This window comes from Ambystoma mexicanum, chromosome 6p (assembly GCF_040938575.1).
Source record: "Ambystoma mexicanum isolate Mex_15411 chromosome 6p, UKY_AmexF1_1, whole genome shotgun sequence".
NCBI classification, from domain to species: domain Eukaryota; kingdom Metazoa; phylum Chordata; class Amphibia; order Caudata; family Ambystomatidae; genus Ambystoma; species Ambystoma mexicanum.
In genome coordinates this window covers 298,374,263-298,395,632 of record NC_090935.1, presented here as the reverse complement: position 1 = coordinate 298,395,632, position 21,370 = coordinate 298,374,263, and positions in this window count along the sequence as shown.

Genomic DNA, 21,370 nt, shown 5'->3' with positions numbered 1-21,370 from the left:
TACGTACAGCTCCATGCATGCGCACATGCATGCGTATAGAGTACAGGTATGTATATTTTAATCAGAGAACATGTGCAACCCTTATGATTTAATATAGACAAATTAATGCTGCTAAATGTGGATAGGCAATACATACCAACGCTCCCCCTTTTAAGTGCAAGATGTCCGATTTATCATTGACAAACCACACGACTGCTTACTGTCTTCCGCATAACCTATACATACGTTGCAAGCATGCCTATTTAGGGCGGAACTCAATTTTGTATGTGAAAATGTCGGAGTTGTGTACTGTGTACGGCCTACAGTAATGTTACTCGCAATGTAATCGTATGAGAGAAGAAAGCGCTCCGGATTGCTGTGGTGACATCTCCCTCTGAGGGTCTCCGGATTTCTCGGCATCGTGCTTTTAATTTGCAAGTGGACATTTTTTCCCCATCTACTACTATGCCCTATCGCTTGCAAACCTCTCTCCTATACATAGTACACCTTGTAAAAAACAAGGCATTTCCATAACCTTAAAATTGTTAGCCATTTTGAAGGACTTTCAAGTACCATATTGCAAATACCATGCAAAGACTGCACAGAGTGAAGTGAAATGCACACATGCACTGGGTTGAAATATGAAAGTAGAATGCTCTCGTGAAAGAAGCACAATTAATGTGTGCAGTATCATCACTGCTGTAAACACACAAAGTAATTGATTTTGTTTTTCTGAATTGCAGTGAAGACGACTACTCCGGAGAATCAACAGCATCTACACTGCAGACGACATATCTGAAGAAACCTGGTCATTTTGCAAAACAAAAGGAAGTACAGTACTACCTTTATATTGTAAGTACTCCTCAAAGAGGCTGGGTGGGTTATTTGTTTATTTTGGGCACCAAAGCAAACAATGATTTCTGAACCATTCTACCTACAAATATCCATTTATTGAACAAAGAATATTAGGCAGAATGGCTCACATATCCCTGTGTGCTTGGAACTCAAATAACATACGAAATCGTTAGAAGATTAGATTTAGAAAAGAAGTTGCTGTTGCAAGTTTATGGCATTTTGTTTATTAATAATGGTTCTCGTCACAAGTAGCTCACTTTGTACTCTCATCTGAAGCACATTGTAGTAGTATACAAACAGTAAAGTAGCCTTACCAAATCATTGCAAGTGTCCAATGCACATTGACACACCATGACAATGAGCTTCCCCATCAGACTCATGCACACATGAACACAGCACCCATACATTTGACAACAGACAAAAGTATACTTTTTTTTTCAACAGACACCAAAGAATGCCTACCAAAAAGCAACTCCATAGAAAGGACCGCAGAAGTAGAGCAAATAACAATAAAAGTGCCCAATGTAAGAATCCACCTGTTGTAGAGTTTGTAGAGAATGTTGGAACAAACCAGCTAATGCAGTTGGTTAGCAAAACAAAGGAAGTCTCAACTACCGAAACTTTACCTCCTCCATCAAAATGCGTCACAAAACACAAAAATGTTGTCGAAAAAACGGCTACCGGTACAGATAACAATGCTCCTAATAATCCTGATAGTGTAACAAGAACCCATAGTAAAAAAAGGATTTTATCAAAAATGTTTCATCACAGAGTCCTTCAGAATCTACTAAGAAGAGGACCGAATTCATCCTCACCCCTTAAAACCTACCGTAGAAAGTTAATCCTACAAGCTCTCGTGGACAGTGCAATCCTTCCCAAAAGAAAGTTGTTTATATTAGGGTTAAATAGGATGAAAGCACTAACAAAACTAAGTACCAAACTACAAAAGAAACTCAACAATAAACGGAATGTGAACAAAAATAATTTCTTACATGTTTGTGGTGGTGAATGGAGTCACACAACAACCACAGAACCATATTTTAATCAAGAAGCATACAAACAAAATCAAACAAACACAATTTCCATCCATAGCAGTGGACGAGGGTATGAGAAAATCAATACTACCATCATGGAACAAGAAACACTGCTTACAAAAGTATACCCTGAAAACTCAGAATTACCTCTCGATTCAGCAGAACCACACCGTCCAGTATACAAATGGCCGTGCACATCAATGTGTACCATTCCAAACAAAGCTTTCAAATCTTTACGTCAGTTCCTCAATCAATATGTGAAAGGTAAAGACAAAAGTAAAATGAAAGTGCTGCAAAATATGGATATTTGCCCAGTGCCGAAATACACAGGACTAAAAGGACATTCATTAGCCTGCATTTCTGGGCCTATTTGCAAAAGCACCTTCCATGATATCGAAAGGATATCAAAACATCATTCCAATGTAAGAAATCTAGTGTATAAAATATACTATGCAAAAAGTCCAGCTTTAGAATTAGGCAATTTAAATAACACTCTTCTGCATGGTACACCCAAATACTTACAAGAAGAAGTTGACCGTATTCAGAGAAAGTATTTTGGAAGTGAGAGCCACTTACAAAATGCAACAGTTTTAGAACATAGTAGCAACAATTCTGCACATAGCAACCATCTATAACACACATACAGAAAAGAAATAGTAACATTTAAAAGGTCTTCGGCTGAAGTACCAAACCATGTGTGTGTGTGTTGCCGCAGAACGTTTTACAAAAGGAACACAAAAAATGTGGACATAGCATACAAAATAGAAGACAATGAAGATTCTAAATGGTTTGAATTAGCTCTCTACCTTTTAGCAGAAAACAAATATGAACTAACTGAACGCCTAATATGTTGCAGTTACTGTACTACAAAAGTAGACAACAACTACACTCCTTCAATTGCTACTACAAATAATTTGGAATTGTTTCCATTACCAAAAATCCTGCAACAGCTCAATTTGTAAGAGAGCATAATAATTCAAACAGTTCACCCATTTCAAGCAATTATACGCCTTCATCCAAAAATAGCAAAATTACCTTCCTCTGAATTGGTGAAAGGCATTCGTGGCAAAGTAGTTTATTTGCCATTCGATCTAACGGAAAATGTACACACTCTAGGAGTGGAACGTTCAATAGAGCATTCTTCAATAGTCTTGGTAAATGGTGTACCAACAAAGGACAAAAAAATTTGGCAACAATTAGTGGACTTACACAAAGTTAGACAAGCATTGCAATATCTAAAAGACAATAATGAGTACTACAAGGAAATGAATATTGATTAAGGTTTAAGGGAAACAACTGAAATAATTCAACAGTCTTCAGAAACTGGACAATTTGAACTTCTGGATCCTGCTACAGTATCCACTCTTTTGGATCATTACACAATTCATCCATTGCATTCCAATGAAAGCATAGATGATGCACTAGAAACTTACCAAATGCGACAAACCAAAGGGTCACCAATGAGTATATGGGAAAAAAGTATAGAAGCACGTGCTTTTCCACTGCTATTTCCTACTGGCAAAGGTGGAAGATACGATGATAGACCCACTTAGATTGGGGCATCAGAATACCGCTCATTACGAATGTATTGGCAAGATCCCAGATTTAGACAAAATGTGGAATACATATTCTACCTACTCTATGAAAGTGAATTAGCAACACTATGTTAAGGAGTTTCAGACATTCTTAAATCTGGAACCCACTTTCAAACTATGTCAGCTACGCAGTTAATACAAAAAGTACAGGAAAAAGATGAGGTTTTACAATCAAGTATAACAAATTTGTTTGCAAACATGCGTGGTACAAAGGAATATTGGTTCCGACGGCACAGAGACGTGCGTTGTATGGTCAGAAACCTTGGACCATCGACTTGGTTTGTTAAGCTAAGTTGTGCAGAATATGCTTGGGAAGATTTACATCAGTTCCTACGCATAGCAAACAGCAACAAAAACAACATAGATATATTAACACCTGGAGAACTTTGCTCCCTAGATCCAGTTAATGTGTCAAGATATTTCCATCATCGTTTCATTGCCATGCTACACTTTATTTGCAATAAAACTGTTCTTCCCCTTGGCGAAGTGCAACACTTCTTTTGGAGAAAAGAATATCAAGCGAGAGGAGCACCACATGTTCACATGCTGTTATGAATCAAAGGTGCACCGAAATTTGGTCACGACAGTGATAGCACTGTTTTGCTGTTTATCCAAAAATATGTCACTTGTGAAATCACTTCACAACCGACACATAGTGAGCTGCATGGGCAGATTTTACAATTTCAAAGACACAAATGTGGCAAATATTGTCGCCGTAAATACAAACACAAAGGTAAATACTACACCAAATGCTGCTTTGGTATCCCTAGACTAGTTACAGAAACTGGTGAAGTAAACAACTTCATGTCTTCAGTTCGACATAGTGTAAAGGTAAATCACCTAAGAACACGTATTACATAAAAAGAATGGAAGAATCAAAATATATCAAAGATAACAATGCAATCATTACCCTCTTATGGAATGCAAACATAGATATGCAGTACATTGCAGACAATTCAACTGCTGTTGCACAATATGTTACAGCCTACTTAACAAAAGCAGAAAAAACAGAGCTTCAAGACCTCTGGGACCTCTAGCATCAGACAAAACATTATCACAGAAATTGTACAGCCTAGGCTCTCTCATAGAGAATGTGGCACCTATGAAGCAGCAGATCGTTTAACCGGTACTGCTTTGTATGGAAAATCAGACAACATAGTATGGCTAAGTCTTGGTCCTGAAAAATCTAGAAAAAGAGTGCTAAAATCATATGAGGACATAGAAACAATTGCCAGAAATTATCCCAATAGCCAAGACATTCTAAAAAAACAATTTACTGGACACATACTATCCGAACAGGAGTAGCACTCTGGAAAGCATGTGTCTATACCACATAGCTCAAAACTTTGCATACAAAAATAATGTAAAACTCGATGAAAACAAATGTAGATATAGAGTGACCGATTGTGAAGGGAGCTTAGTGAAACTTACCAAACGAAGCTTAATTAATCATGTAAAATTGTCATTAAAAACTCCTTAACAGAAAGAACTATATTATATGTCTCTGTTACAACTTTTCAAACCATGGAGAAAAGAGGAAGACATACTAGATAAATATGACTGCTATGAAGATGCTTTCAAAGCAAATGAAAGCGCTATCACCGATGTGAACTTTACGCAGTACAAAACAATGTTACACAATGAGCAGCAACAGGAAGAAGAACTTTAGGCCCAACTAGATAAGGACTCTTCCGACAGTAGTCAAACTTCTGTAACAGGAAGTCAAGAACCACTAGGACAACCACTAATAGCAAATGAGGCTGCTATGGCAGAATTAGAAAACACCATGTATCAGTATCAAGAAGATACAGAAGACTTAACTGTACAATAAATAAAACTTAACAACGATCAGTGCACCATTTTTGAAGACGTAACAAAACAAATTGTACATGGTGTACAACACGAAAATAAAGAATGTACCTGCCAAAATTACAAACCTATACCGCTGTACGTCAGTGGTGAAGCTGGATCAGGGAAAACATTCTTAATCAAAATCATCTGCAAGTTCCTTCAACAATTAACAAACAACAAACTGTCAGCTGTTCTAACGGCCCCCACAGGTTTAGCTGCCTACAACATAGGCGGTGTCACTTTACACCGATTACTACTGCTTCCAGTAGAGCATCAAAATAAATTAGACTACTACAAACTTTCTTCAGAAGCTGAAATGGAATTACGCAGAGTATTGAAACAAATGAAAATGCTACTAATAGATGAAGTGAGCATGGTCTCCAACCTAATGTTGGCTTTGATTCACCTCAGATTACAAGAAGTACTTAAAAGTAACAATGAAGAACTCTTTGCAGGGAAACACATTATCGTTTTCGGAGATCTTCTACAATTGACACCAGTGAAAGGTGAACCGATTTTTAAAACATTAGGCCACAAACTCTGCTGGCAAACTGCTGGTAGCATAGGTAATGTTAACCTTTGGCAACATTTCCAATAAGAGAATTAACTGAGAACAAGCGGCAATCTGCAGATCTCACTTATGCCAATATCTTTAAAAGTATTAGAGTTGGTGTATTATCGCAAGAAGCACAAGTTGTATTGAAAAACCGGCACATACATGCACTTTATGGCGATAATGCATGTGCAACTGATGTTATGGAACAAATAGTGCACAAAAATGTCAATTGTATAGCCTTAATGCCAACTCTTGCAAGCTGTTTCAAATTCAATGAAACAATGTTAAATAAAGAAATGCAACCAATAATGGAAATTAGCGCCACAGACAAACTAAATGTACATGGTATGACAGTACCCATGTGTGAGCAAGCCACAAGAAGACTAAATAGTTTTGAAAATTTAATCTCCAGCACAGCTGGGTTGGAAAAAATATTGAAATTATCCTTAAATTGTAGAGTAATTCTTAAACGTAACCTTGATGTAGAGCAAGGGCTAGTTAATGGAGCACTGGGCACAGTTGGCTTTCAATCATACCTACGTGATAGCAACATTCAGTTTGTCAATATTCGCTTTGATAAAGTCTCAGAAGTGAAAAGGATAGGGCGCTCAATTGCTTGATTCCTTCTCTTCAAAGAAATGTATGTACGTAGAGAGCAATTTTCTCTAACTCTTGCATATGCAGTTACCATTCATAAATCCCAAGGTCTCACCCTAGACAAAGCATTGATAGATATAAGAAACACAGTCTTTAAGGAAGGCATGAGATACGTAGCATTATCACGCTTATGTACACTTGACGGTCTATTGCTAATGAACTTTGATGCAAGTAAAGTCAAAGCTGATATTCCTTGCATTCTAGAATACAATAGACTGTGTTCACTGTACACCCCTCATCTGAAACAATACCGTGTTCCAGATAAAGTAAAACGTGGTAAAAGAAAACTAAATGAAACAGAAATGCAACAGAATCCAACAGCAAATTCCGCAAAGAAAAGAAAAGAAGCTAAAGTTTCATCAATTACCGCAAACATAGAAGAACCTATTAGGGAATGTAAACCAGGGACGTCGGCAAAGAAGCAACAGAAATTCCAAAAAATGCACTCATATACAGAACTTGCTGGTCCATTCAAATTTGCAAATGAATGTGGGGTAAGTTGCAATGTAAATGTAGCAATGAATATTCTATTTCAATTGCCACCAATTGTTAACAATATTTACCTGCACAGTACAGACCAATTGTGTTTGCAAATGTTAGTGCTGCATAGAAATGCAACAAGCAATCCTGACAACACATACAGTGTTCATGGAGTAAGGCAACCATTGGACGACTGTGCTGGAATGGTGAGATTCACTATGAACTCACAAGAAGATCCACAAGAATTTCTAATGTACTATTAGTATTGGAAAACAAAAACATACTTGTAAATGAAATCTTCCAGATTTCGTACATGTGGAAACATACATGCACTCTCTGTAGCAAAGTGATACAGGAAGAAATCCATACCAAATTGTGAGAGTATTCCATTTCAGCAACTTGTACAAAATGCAAACCATGGCAGATTATGTACTATTTGCAATTCAGACAATCGCTCCACCTTACTGATACAATCACATAGTGCCTACATAATACTTATGCTTCTACGTTATAATGCAGATTGCACCAAAAACAACTGCAAACTGACTGGATTCACACACGGTCAAGTGTCACTTGGAAAGAAAACCTTTACAACAGTAGGTATAATCTACCATGCAGGAGCTACAACCAATGCAGGTCACTACACTGCATACATTAAAAAGAATTGTGGATGGTCCGAATGTAATGATAGCACCATTACTCTAAAGCAGAGATTGCCAGCTAATCTTACAAATCCATATTTAATGTTCTTAAAGCCATAATATACGAAATAATGTGTACTTCAAGATTGTCAAAAAATTATGTGAAAGACTACAAACATTTAGAATACGCCAACATGTGTCTAGCTACCCAAGAGGATGTAAGAATGACACAAATAAATGAATATCACAGATCGTTGGGAACAATTGCACAGGTAGAATACGCCTACAGGTATCTAACTGTTGTTAAAAATCGGCAAGAAGGCAACAAACATAACATTAATGGGAAAGATGAAGGAAACAGGATATAACAATGACACAAATGAATGAATATCACAAATCTGTAGGAACAAATACACAGTTATAATACGCCTACAGGTATCTAACTGTTGTTAAAAATCGTCAGGAAGGCAACAAACATAGCATTAATCAGAAAGAGGAAGGAAACACTCAAAGGAAACAAGGAAGTAGTTAGTACCATAGTAAATGAAGGGTTTTTTTAATCCGACAAGGATTTTTTTTCCCCAGACCCAAGGATTAGAAAAGCAAACACAGAAACTCAGCACAATGCACAGTACACTGGTTTGTAAACTAAATATGAGGGTAAAAAAAAGGTAAACTGTCTATTATGCAAAGTAGTACATTTTCAAAAAATGCAAAGACTAACATACATTTTTCTTTTATCACAGAAATGGAAAAAGGGATACTTCCGCCAAGTACGATCGCATTTAAAAATTGTGTGTGGATTCTGAACAAAGTAAGGAGTAAGTATATTGGCAGTCATTTTCTACACATGCAAATCTACACGTCTAATCTATGGTACTAATATGCTGCAGTGCCTGTAGGCTGGCCCTTGCATCTTCGGTGTGTAACCTACCACCTACGCCTTACGACCAAGGTACAAAGAGTATAGTTCCTAGCCACAACCATCGCTGCATATCAAAACCATGGTCCTTGTAAATTAGCTACTTATACATTTACTTTTCGGACCATTGTCTGCAGCCATGCAGCCAAGACACTAGGGCATGTATACAACTAGTGCAATACACCACACCCATATTGACTTGTAACTCCACTGCTTATGACTTCAGTCTTGGGTGCATGGTCTTTGGGCATGCAGTCAAGAGTCTGGGTCCTGGCCAAAAACACCACAGCATATCAGCACCATTGTGCCTTGTCATTTTACTATGCACAAACTTGGTTTTGGGAGCATGGCCTTTGGCCATGATCCCAAAACGCTACGCCCTCCCCACAACCATCTTAATGATGTTGCATAGTACAAGTGTACCAATAGCTGTGATATGGTGCAGTAGTTTGTAGCCACAGGCTACAGAGGTGAGTTGGAGGCCATAACATTATGAATGTATGGGTATACAGTATTTAAAATGCATAGTTACTTACAACTGCAGTGCTTATTACTTTGTTCAAATACTCTGCATCCTGGCCAGTACTACCACACCATATGACATCCATTGTGGCATATAATTACACTACGAACAAATGTACTTTTGGGGGCATGGCCTTCGACCATGCACCCATGATTGCAGGCCCTCCCCACAGCCGCCAGAGTGATGCACTACCACACCATATCGTACCCATTGTGCCTTGTAAGTACATTACATATAACTGTGCTGTTGGGTGCATGGCCTGCGACCATGCACTCATGACTGCAGACTCTCCCCACAGCCACCTGACTGATGTTCAATACTAGGGGTGTCTCTGTAGCTCTGAAATGCTGCACTGTTTGTGGGCAGGGCCTAAAATTTTAGGTGTATGTCCATACATTTCGATATATGGTTGTGAAGTGGCTTATAACTCCAGTGCTTACAAGTTTCCTTTTGGGTGCATGCTTGGGTGTATGGCATACAGCCTGCAACCATGCACCAAAAAGTACACATTTTGTCCACAACCACCGCACTACATGAAACCCATGTGGGCTTGTAAGTGAAGAGGTTACAGCTTTGTTGTTGGGGGCATGGCCTTCAGCCTTGCACCCAGGAGTGCACACACTCCCCACGACCAGGCAATCGATACACATTAGTAAGGGTGTATCCATGGGTGTGACATGCTGAAGTGTTTGTGGCCAGGACCTAGAGTTCGGGAAGTAAGGTATGGTATCCTTCGGTGCTTCTGGCCAGAGGCTTCACTCCTAGCTGTATATCCATAGATCTTACATGGGATGGGTGTGCAGTGGCTTCCACGTCTAGCACTTCTAACTTTGTACTTGGGTGCATGGCCTTCGGCCATTCATCCAAGACTGCACGCACTCCCCACAACTTGGCAATCGATACGCAATACTACGGGTGTATCCATGGGTGTGACATGCTGCGGTGGTTGTGGCCAGGGCCTACAGTCTTGGAAGTAAGGCCTTCGGCCTTCGGCCGACAGCCATGCATTCAAGACTTTAGGCCCTGGCCACAACCACTGTAGCATGTGACATTTGGGCGGCGTACTAATGAATATAATAATAGCCAAAGGAAAAAGTAATGCAATCACAGCATGTTGTCAATTTTAATGTTCGCTACCACTACGCGTGTCCTTACAACTGTAACAAGTTCCCTGTCCACTGCATGGACTGAAGTGCTATCGTTATTACACCCCTCATTTTCTGTGCGTACAAGGTGTCCATAGAAAGTACATCATGAAGACCGACCCCCAGAACAAATGCATTGATCACCCATGTCTTACTGTCTGAACCTTTCCCAACACTCTGTGACACAGCAAAAGAGTTTTAATAGAGCGTGTGTACGCTGGTTGTTGCTCCGCTTTAGGCAGATCCAAGATGGCAGGCGCATCTAGACAATTTGACGCAGAACACGTCTCGCAGCAGCCAATGTGCAGAGACGTCGCGTGTCCGCGGTCATGACGCCAGCCCCTTAGCCAATCGGTATCTTGTCCGTGGACCGAACAGGGAAGTGTGACCGCGAAGCGGACATAGATATCACTAATGTTTTCAGACCTACTTTTTGATAATTTTAAAGAAAAGTACTGCACGGAAGGTCACCAAATTTACAAAAGCATGCTTTCTGGACCAAGCCCCTGTACCTGCAGATTTCGTGAAAATCCATCCAGCGGTTTGAACTGTAGCCATGCGCAAAGTTTTTCCCCCATTCAGTCTATGGGAAAAAAAGACGTTTCGGGACTCCTCCTTTTAACTTTTGCCCCCCTGGACCAAACATCTCCAAACTTTGCAGAGTGGCCCATATACTTTTCTTGCAAAGTTTGGTGAGGATTCGTCCAGGGGGAGCAAAGTTATAAGCCGTCCAAAAAGTGCTCTTTCTATGGAAATAGCAACTTAACCATAACTACACGGCCACTGCCGTGGCCGTGTAATATATATATATATATATATATATATATATATATATATATATATATATTCACTAACAAAAACATTGTTAAAGGGACGTTATTGTTAAGTTGCACTAGTAAAAACCTATGCAATTCAATTGGCAAACATTGTTACAGGGAAGTTATGGTTACAGGTAAAACTGAAAAACTCCAGAAAATCGCCAGTTATGGTAATCTAAGCAACCATAACTCGCACTACCACTGTGCACTGCAGGGACTAACACCCATGACATTAAAGATGACATCATAAATGTCATTGATGACATAACTGTCCGGCAGACCAGCACCCGGCAATGGGCCCGCCGCACCCGGTAATTGCCCATTCAATGGGAATGGGGAGGCCGGTAGCGCTGGCACAGTCAAAAACGTGCCGACGCTACCAGGTAGGTCTGCTTGCGGGTGCCATTCTGCACAGCAGGTTGGACATGCCAGGCTGACAGGCACCTGCGGGCAGACCTCGTAGTTTGTTGTAACTATGGTACCAGCAAGCTTACCGGTAACGTACTTACCGGGCCAGCAAACTTATAATGAGGCCCATTGTATTTGAAACTCCCCCTAAACCCGCACACTGTGGCTCGTGAAACACACAGCCATACCCGCACCCTCTGCATTTCGACAGATCCACCGTGTACCACAGTCTGTGCGTACACACCACACCCAGAAAACTTATTGACCAATCCCGTAGCATCTACAGGCCCATTTCTATGGCCGTCATCTGCAAAAGGGGCGTATCTAACACGTGCCACCCTGCAACTATCGAAATATTTGTGGACTTTTCGTGCTGTGCGCGCGTGAGAGTGGGGGAATAACTTTCAACCAGGGTAGGGGACGTCGTTAGTTGTGGCGGCTCTTAAAATAGCCTTTTTTAATTATTTTTTTTATTTTTAAAGGTGCTTCCATAGATAGACCTTTCTTTTGCAGTTTTCAACGTGAGCTCACATTCTTACAATAGTGTCTTCAGTGCAGCCTGTAGATTGTGAAACAAAATGTCATTGCCACTGGTTGACAAAGACATGCCATTTCCTTTGAAAAGGTTTATATATCAAGTACCAATGTTCTCATTCTCACAAGAGAACATCCCAGCAGCACTCAAGAAGTCACACATGCTTCTGTTGATGAGACCACTTCGGAACTCTGGCTCGCGACAGGAATCATTGGAATACTTCCACACTATTCTTGGGGGTATACATGAGAAAAGCACCTTGGCAGTGGGAAAAAGGTGCTGCACTGCTCTCATCATACTCTTCAGTTGACGGTACACATGGGAACAAGGCATGGAACCGAAAAAGAAGGCTCCAAAGTAGACAACAACAACATGTACAGTTCCTGAAGAGGCAATGCGTCGACATTCTACAAGCACTCTGCCGAAACAGCACGCTTCGACACTGCACCACAAAGCGTCCACTCCCTCCAAACCGAAATTGCCACAAAAGCCTTCTTGGAGGGCATACACAAACAGATCTTCCACAAAGGCATCACCCATGACAGAAACTGTGCATCTTGCCATGTTTGCCAGCCGTACTACTCAAACTAATGGAAAAATAATTGCCGCCCTTTCCTGTGACGCACACCCTGAGCACCTGATTGGACATTCCCCACAGTCCTATTTCCATTGGCCACCATGGTGAGAAGCGCAGAATGTGGCACGTGCCTTTCCCCAAGAACCATGAGGGGCACAACCCAGTGAAGCAGGAGGAGTCCTTCTCCCTATTGGTGCTCTTGCCTGTGACGCACACCCTGAGCACCTGAATGGCCAAAGGCCATAGTCCCATTCCCGTTGGCCAGGATGGTGAGAAGCGCAGAATGCAGCACGTGCCTTTCCCCAAGTACCATGAGGGCCGCGGCCCAGTTTAGCAGGAGGAGTCCTTCTCCCTATTGGTGCTCTTGTCTATGACACACACCCTTAGCACCTGATTGAACAAAGGCCATAGTCCAATTTCCATTGTCCAGAATGGTGAGAAACGCAGAATGTGGCAGGTACGCTTCCCCAAGTACCGGGAGGGCCACGCCCCAGTAAAGCAGGAGGACACCTTTTTTCACTTTTCACTCCAGCCAGGCATGCAAGGCACTAGGCCCTCCCCACAGAAAACACACCATAGTACAGGCTATGGTTAAATGCTCATGTCATGTGCACTGCACTCCCCATCTGCAATTCAGCCTGCCTGCTTTCACCCTGGGCACATATTTGCACGCATGGCTTCATAACATTGAGTTGGGTGTGCTGAATTATATGTAGGAGCCCGTGTACGTTAGCCATAGTTTACATGTGTGCTGCTGTGCACGGCCTTTCATGCTGCAATATCTTAAAGCACTCCGTAAAGCAAGGGGCTTATGGTGGCGCGTGGTGCCCTATTGTGCAACAAGGGCAATTATGTACACCATATGCAATTTACGCATAGCAGCTCTCTTCCGCTGGTCGAGCAAGTGTACAACATCCTCCACAGCCATTGTGTAAAAGTCACCAACTTTAAGTGCATGCAGAGTGACAACTGCATGGCTGCAATGGGTTGTGGTGGCTGTTATAAAGGCCTAGGATGTTGGGTGCAGGTGTGGTGAATGGTATGTAGGAGGCTGTGTGTATTGGCCATGTTTTACATGTGTGCTGCTGAGCACGTCCTTTCATGCTGCCATATCTTACAGCACTTCCTAAAGCAAGGGTCTTCTAAGGGCCTAACCATAGCAAACGCAAATGGTGACTTGTGGCTCCCTATTGTGCAACAGGGGCAATGATGTGCACCGTATCCTAATGTACGCATAGCAGCTCACTTCTGCTGCTCTACCAAGTCTAAAATGTCCTCCACAACCATTACGTACAGGTCACCAACCTGACATGCATGCAGACTGACCAGTGCATGACTGCATTACATTGTGGTGGCTGTCATGAAGGCCTCGCCTGCTGGGTGCAGGGCCTACAGCCTACGGCCTTCGGCCATGCACCCAACAGTTTTGGCCTTGCCCACACCCACCACAACATAACACAGCCATGCAGGCGAACATGTAGGCATGTGCCACAAATCAGAAAGACAACATAGGCACCAGCACTTCTACCCAACCTCTGCACCCTAAAGCAGGAATGCATGCACACATGTTCCACTTACCGTAATGCACAAACATACCACAGGGTTTGGCACCGCTACCCATTTCCATACAGAAACCATTGTGATAATGTCAACCAAACAACACAATTGTTGCAACATTGGTCCTGCTCTCCACGCTATAGTACATGCACACAAGCAGTACTGCATAGTGCACTGCAACACTTACTAATCCGCGCAATGCACACTACGCAAGCACATGTAAGAACCAGTTGCACCGTAACCTCTTCCATATTTACACTTTTCCATTAGTGCACCCAGTGGACACAGTACACGACTGGTCTCTGCAGCTTCTCCACCCATACACCGACAACTGTACCATGTTCTACCAACCACCAAACCCACGCAGCCAACAATGTGTGCAATGCAGCCAAACGACACACACAAAGCGACAATGTGGAACCGACTTTCAACCAGTGGACATACCTTTTCAACCAGTGGACATACTTTTCTGTGCATGGACTGCAGCCATGCATTAAAGGGGCTACGGACTTACAAACACAGCACACCATAGTACACCCTATCTGTAAATGTGCATGTCTTGTGGAATGCACTCCGCTTCTACAAATGTGCCTGCCACCATTAATCACAGAAAGACATCGCAGCTGTAGCTGGCATGCCATAACGAAGGCTGCATGCAATGACCGCACAGGATTTTGCCTGTTGAGATAACCAGGAATTCGCATACTATGCACAGATACCGCTGGCACACTACCGTCTTCTTCTAATCAGATCTATCACTTGCAGCACTTCTCACTTCTCCACGCTTTTCATCCCTTCTTCCCACCACCAGATGCCGTAAACTATGTTTTACAGGCCCTTTAACTTCTTCCATATTTACACTATTCCATTATTGCACCCAGTAGACACAGTACACGACTGGCTAATTTACACATAGCAGCTCTCTTCCGCTGGTCTACCAAGTGTACACTGTCCTCCACAACCATTAAGTAAAAGTCACCAACTTCAAATGCATGCAGAGTAACAACTGCATGGTTGCATTATGTTGTGGTAGCTGTGATGAAGGCCTAGGTTTTTGGGTGCAGGTTTGGTGAACGGTTTGTAGGAGGCTGTGTGCATTGGCCATGTTTTACATGTGTGCTGCTGAGCACGTCCTTTCATGCTGCCATATTTTACAGCACTTCCTAAAGCAAGCTTCTTCTAAGGGCCTAACCATAGCAAACACAAATGGTGACATGTGGCTCCCTATTGTGCAACAGGGGCAATGATGTGCACCGTATGGTAATGTACACATAGCAGCTCACTTTTGCTGCTCTACCAAGTCTACAATGTCCCCACAACCATTGCGTACAAGTCACCAACCTAACATGCATGCAGACTGACAAGTGCATGACTGCATTGCATTGTGATGGCTGTGATGAAGGCCTAGCCTGTAGGGTGCATGGCCTACAGCCTACGGCCTTCGGCCATTCACCCAACAGTCTAGGCCTTGCCCACAACCACCACAACATAACAAAGCCATGCAGGCGAACATGTAGACATGTGCCACAATTCAGGAAGGCAACATAGGCACCAGCACTTCTACCCAACCTCTGCACCCTAAAGCAGGAATGCAAGCACACATGTTCCACTTACCGTACTGCACAAACATACCACAGGATTTGGCACCACTACCCACTTCCAATCAGAAACCATTGTAATAATGCCAACCAAACAACACAATCTTCGCAACATTGGTCCTGCTCTCCACACTGTACTACGTGCATACAAGCAGTACTGCAAAGTGCACTTCAACACTTACTAATCCGTGCAATGCACACTACGCAAGCACATGTAAAAACCATTTGCACAGTAACCTCTTCCATATTTATACTATTACATTAGTGCACCCAGTGGATACAGTGTCCGGCTGGTCAATGCAGCATCTTCACCCATACGCGGACAATTGTATGATGTTCTACCAATCACCACACCCATGCAACCAACAATGTGTGCAATGCAGACAAACCACACACACAAAGTGACAATGTGGCACTGACTTTCAACCAGTGGACGTACCTTTTCAACCAGTGGACATACCTTTCTGTGCAAGGGTTGCAGCCATGCATTAAAGGGGCTACAGACTTACCACACACAGCACACCATAGTACACCCTATCTGTAAATGTGCATGTCCTGTGGAATGCACTCCCCTTCTGCAAATGTGCCTGCCACCACTCATCACAGAAAGACATTGCCGATGCAGCTTGCATGCCATAATGAAGGCTGCCTGCAATGACCACACAAGATTGTTGCCTGTTGAGATAACCGCAAATTGGCGTAGTATGCACGGATACAGCTGGCACACCGTCTTCTTCTAATGAGATGTGTCACTTGCAGCACTTCTCACTCACCACCCTTTCAATCACTTCTTCGCACCACCAGATGCCATAAACTATGTTTTTCAGGCCCTTTCGCCGCTGCACTACCCTCAGAAACAAAATGTCGACGTTATCAAAAACTATTCACACACAACACGTCACCATACACTGCAGTCCAATCACATTTTTCACTGTGCAGTAAAATGGAAAAAGGGGTGCCAGAGCGGAGGAAGATATGACTTCTTTCAGTGGCCACACAGTTACATACAAGAGGCACAGCCATGAACACAATGCATTAGGGGCTTGGCACACACACCACAACACTGTCCTACAATACACCATGGCAGCGTTTCACAAAACGTTTGACGCACAGCGCAGCGTACCGCAGGCCAATGAGACATCGGTCCCCGGAGCGAACAGGAAGATGGGTCTGCAGGGCGGATCCAGATAGCACACATTTTTTGGGACATACATTTAAATTCTTTGCAACAAAAGTGCTGGTCCGATTTTCACGAAATACACAAAACGCACACTTTCTGAACCAAGCCCTCGCTCCTGGCGCAAATTTGGTGAAAATCCATCCCGCTGTTCGGGCTGTAGTCGTGCGCAAAGTTTTTCACCATTCAGTCTATGAAAAAAATAAACATTTAGGACCCCCCTATAACTTTGTCCCCCCTGCACGAAACCTTGGTGAGGATTCCTCCAGGGGGAGCGAAGTTATAAGCCGGCAAAAAAGTGTTCTTCCTATGAGTATAGCAACTTAACCATAACTACACGCCTGCTACCGCGAGCCGTGTAATATATGTATATATATATATATATATATATATATATATATATATATATATATATATATATATATATATATACTGTTAGAACCAGCCAGCGGCACTGAAATAAACTGTTTCGCTGGCAAAATCCTGAAAACCCCCGGTCACTTGTGAGAATAAGGAACTAAACAAATTACATTTTATTGAAAAATATTCAAGTAAAATACTGGATACAGCGATTTTAGTTACTATTCATGCTGCCATACCATAGGACGGTTATGTTTGAAGACTGGTTTGCATGTATTTTCCTTGGATATTTTTGAATAAAATGTATTTTTTATTTTTTGCAGCACCTTCTTCTCACGAGTGCTCGGGGGGGTTTCAGGATCTTACAGCTGAGTAGGTGAGCGAAAGGCAATTATTGTTTGTTACATATATATATATATATATATATATATATATATATATATATATATTACACAGCCCACAGTAGCGGCCGTGTAGTTATGGTTAAGTTGCTAAATCCATAGGAAGAGCACTTTTTGGGCGGTTTATAACTTCGCTCCCCCTGGACGAATCCTCACCAAACTTTGCAATAAAAATATATGGCCTGCTCTGAATTTAGTTTGGTGAGGTTCTGTCCAGGGGGGAAAATGTTATAGAGGGGATCCCATCGACTGAATGGAGAAAAACTTAGCTCACTCCTACAGCCAAAACCGCTGGTCGGATTTTCACCAAATTTGCAGCAGGAGAGGCAGTTTGGTCCCGAAAGAGTGCTTTTGTAAATTTGGTGGAAATCCGTCCATTTGTTTTTTTTTTAAAACAACCAAAAAGTAGGTCCAAAAAAATATGTAATATCTGGGTCCGCTCCATGGACACACTTCCTTGTTCGCTCCGTGGACAGGACACCGATTGGCCAATGGGTTTACGCCATGTCTGCGGACAAGCAACGTGTTCGCTGATTGGTTGGAGTGAAACGTGAGGTGCATCACATTTTCTCGATGAGCCCGCCATGTTGGATCCGCGGATATCCGCAGACAGCGTGGCGTGGAACAGAGCAGAAATCTAAGTTTGGGGAGTGTGTTGGTGTGGAAGAGTGGCTGGAGAGAGTGGGGGGGTGAGAGATGGGTCAAATGCTGTATTTGTTTAGGTGGAAGAAGGCTGTGATATGATTGTGGTGTCTGCGGTCACCGCTGTTGTCTGCGGACATACCAACTATTGACCGCACTACTGAGTATTTTACAATGCTCAGATGTATTGGTGTTGGGTAGTTAGTAGAGTATTGGGTGGAGAGGGCATGCATTGAAGAGTTTGTGTATTGGCTGCAATTACTGTCTTAGTATGTTAAGTGAAGTGGATGGGCTTGAGGTGGTTGTGTTATGTTTTTGGGTTGTGGTCAGTTGGCAGGTGTTTTCTTGCATGGGTGCGTTATGTTGCGGTGGTTGGGGCCAGGGCCTAGAGTCTTGGGTGCATGGAAGAAGGCCGTAGGCCTTCGGCAAAGCACGCAAGACTCTAGTCCCTGGCCCCAACCACCGCAGCATAACACACCCATGCAAGCAAACATTTTGACTGTGGTATGTGGGCTGCATAGGAGGTATGTTTTTAAAAGTTTGTGTACTGGTTGCCAGTAGTGTAAAAGTATTTATAGGACAGTGGACATGGGGGTCATTACAAGTTTGGAGGCATGGCTTCCTCCAAAGTCGTGTCTGGGTTGGGTTCTCTGAATGGGGACTTAACGGGTCATTCCAACCTTGGAGAACCCGGTAAGTCCCCATTCAAAATACCCTTCCCCATTCCCATTCGAGCCCCCAGAGGGCTCAATGGGAATGGGGAGGGAGCTGATAATGGGCCCGTAAATAGCGGGCCCGTTATTAGCTCCCTGGTCCCTTAGAGGCTCCCGCTAAGGACGACTGGTTTTACCAGCCGGCCTTAGTGGGACCCGCTAAGGGACCTCGGAATGCAGCGGTAAGGGGTTAACGGTACCGGCATCCTTACCGGCGCCATTAACCCCTTACCGCCGCACTCATAATGAGGCCCATGGTGTGTGGTAGTTGGTTTGTTGGACTGTGTTCAGAATGATGGTACCTAAGACTCTAAGCATTTTGGGTTGTAGTTAGTGGTCAGGTGTTCGCTTGCATGGGTGTGTTATGTTGCGGTGGTTGTGACTCCAATCATTGTATACTTACTGTTTGCTTTGTTGAAGCTGTATGCAGTGTTTTGGCCAGGCCATGCACCCAAGACTGTAGGCCCTGGCCACAACCACCGCCGCATAACACACACATGCAAGCAAACATTTTGGGTTGTGGTCAGTGGTACGTTTTTGCTTGCATGGGTGTGTTATGTTGCAGTGTTTGTGACCCCAATCATTGTATACTTACTGTTTGCTTTGTTGAGGCTGTATGCAGTTTTTCATGGTATGCGAAATTGGAGCAGGGATTGTTTTTTCATTCTCTCTGATAAAAGAAAAGATCACGTTACTGTAGGTAGTTTGAAATGAGTTATTGCATTGCATAGTAGACATTTCTGTACTTTGTCAACCCTCATAGTTAGTACTTTACAAGCACTATGCTTCAATCCAGTTTACTGTGCAATTTGCTCAGTTCCTGTGTTTGTTCGTAAAATCATTGGGTCTGTGGGAAATAAAATCGATGCAGGATTAAAAAAAAAACTTTCTACGTTTTGGTACAATATTTTTCGGTGGTTGATTTCAGTAGGAGGAATTAAATAGGTGTATGGTTTTTGGTTTGGAAGTGGTGGTACTATTGTTGCAATTAGATACCAGTTGGCATATTCTAATTGTTTATTTCTTGTTTTCTGTTTGGTTGTTGCAGAATTTTGGGCCAGTTAGATACCTCTTGGAGTATTCTAACTGTTTATGGTTTTGAAGTTGTTGATGGTATTTTTTATACCTAATAAGTGTTGCAGTGTTTCCTTAGAAAAGTGTATATTGAAGGGCGTGGCTAGCCGAGGACACCAGTTGATGCCTCGCCGGTGAGCTCTGGGACGCCTTCTCGTCCCGTGTCCCCAATCCCCCCTAAAATGCCATAATAATGCTCTGAAACGGCTCTGGGTGTGTGTGAAGGATCAAGGAGCAAGCTGTGCCAGTTTGGGAAGCAGAGGAGCCTCCAAAAAGAAGATATGGTGGACGTGACTCGCCTTGGCACCCGGAGGACAGCAGGGCCGCAGTAGGGTAGTCGGCAACCAACCTCCTGTAGCCCGCAAACGGAGAGGGTGAGCTGTCTCAGGCTGCCGGCGATAGTTTGAAGGGTGCCCGGATCGGAGACTGGACCTGACGCGCCCTTTCGAGTGGCCCTTCCCCCACTCTGGCTATCCTGGCAGGCTGAACGCCTCTAAAGGGGATGCAAGGACTGGAGCCTGGAGAGAAACGGGTAAGGGGGTGCTGGGGGCGGTTGTGACGGACACATAGGCATCGACGAGCTTCGCTGCCTGAGGCGTACTGTGGAAGCGGCTTGCGCCCCCAGGGAGGTCCTTAAGGGTGCCGTGTACTATTTGGTACGGGCTGCCAAGAATCATCTAGAATCATCTGTGCCACGCAGTGGGAAGTTGAGGAGCTTGGTCTGGCCTGGAGGACGCATCTGCGTGCAGCCAGCTGAGCAGCCCAGGGCGGGCAGAAGAAAGTATCCGCGCACCCGGCAGGAGGATAGCGGAGGGGACGTGGCAAAGACTCATGCGGCCCAAGGGCACCCGACAGGGGAGTTGATACTACGCATATCTCAAGGCGGGCTGCAGGACCCTTATGCGCCCTAGAGGAGTCCGGAGGCCTCCGGGAGCACCCCTTGTAGGCAACATATACATGAACATGCCTGAGAGGAGGAGGTACCCCGGAGAATCACCACACGACCAGTGAATGCTCATATAGGGACAATAGCAGGGAAGAGGCACAAGGAAGCACCCTGGTGCAGGAGGGGCCCCTCCATCAGCTGGCGAACCCTGGGGTAAGAGGAAAATACTAACCCCGTCACAGCAACGTGAGGGAATCAGCAGCCTGACAGCACCCATGAAAGGAAGATGCTGGCACTGGCAATGAGCACATGAGAGCTCAGGAGGGTGAGGAGGAGTGCCCCTGAGCGCGAAACCACCAAAGCCTAAGGCAACCCTGAGACACCTT